We start from the raw sequence: 1,046 nt of genomic DNA on the forward strand, positions 1-1,046 counted from the left end.
AGACAGATCAGGTAAAATCTCAAAGTATTAACTTTAGTAATATCTGTAATTCTTCATTTGCTATTTTTCTTCGAGTTTAAAAGAAAAAGATTTGTATGTGAATTTCTGTCCAAAGAACTAACTACCACAAACATAAACCACTAAGCTGGTTCATGGCTTCATACAGTATGAACAGAGCAACAAAATGTCTGATATAAGCTCTTTACTAGGACTATTAAGTTGAAACAATCCTTCAGTAAGGAGACTATTAGACCTTTCCCCTTCAATGGCTCACAACATCAAATCCCATCTTTCCTACAAATAAATTAACAACAACAACATAGGTGTTTTGTTTTTTTTTTAATTGAGAAAAAAAAGCAAAATTAAAGAGGCAGAATGTCAAACTGTTTGATTTGACTGCATTTACCAGGCAATCTCACTAACTCAAAGGAGGGTAGGGAATTACAGGCTATAGAGCAAAGCAAATGCTTTCTTCTGTAGTTTCACCTTTTTTCTTTGACTAACATTAAATGTCTAGAGCTCCACTTACAGATTGATAAGCCATCAGTTAAAGGACGATGACTTTCCAGGTATGTAAATGTATGGGAAATTATTGCTATTAAGAACATAGCACTACTAGTAAGAATTAGATCAGAGAGTCAACTGACTATAAATATAGCACCTGGTTTTGAAAACCTTGATCAGTTTAACGAAGAATTTAAAAAAAAAAAAAGAACAGATTAGAGAAGCTAGTAACAAGCTGGGAAACTATGAGAATATTCTTTTTTTTTTTAACTATATGAAGCTTATCTCACAAGTGAAGAAACATCTCTTTCTGAATATGTTTTGGGAAAAGCATCTGTCAGCTTGAAAACAAAAATGTAACTATTTCTGATCTATGAAAAGGAAGCAGTTAATATTGACATATACAAGGAATGATTTTTATGAAGCATAAATCTGTCTTGATGATGAAAGTAAGGATTGTGAAGAAGGTAGAACAATGTGATATTCTTTTCCTGAATCATCAAATAATTCTAAATAAGAAGAGGGGATTTTAAATTTGTGAT

Source organism: Meleagris gallopavo, chromosome 2 (genome assembly GCF_000146605.3).
Source record: "Meleagris gallopavo isolate NT-WF06-2002-E0010 breed Aviagen turkey brand Nicholas breeding stock chromosome 2, Turkey_5.1, whole genome shotgun sequence".
In the NCBI taxonomy this organism is placed as follows: Eukaryota; Metazoa; Chordata; class Aves; order Galliformes; family Phasianidae; genus Meleagris; species Meleagris gallopavo.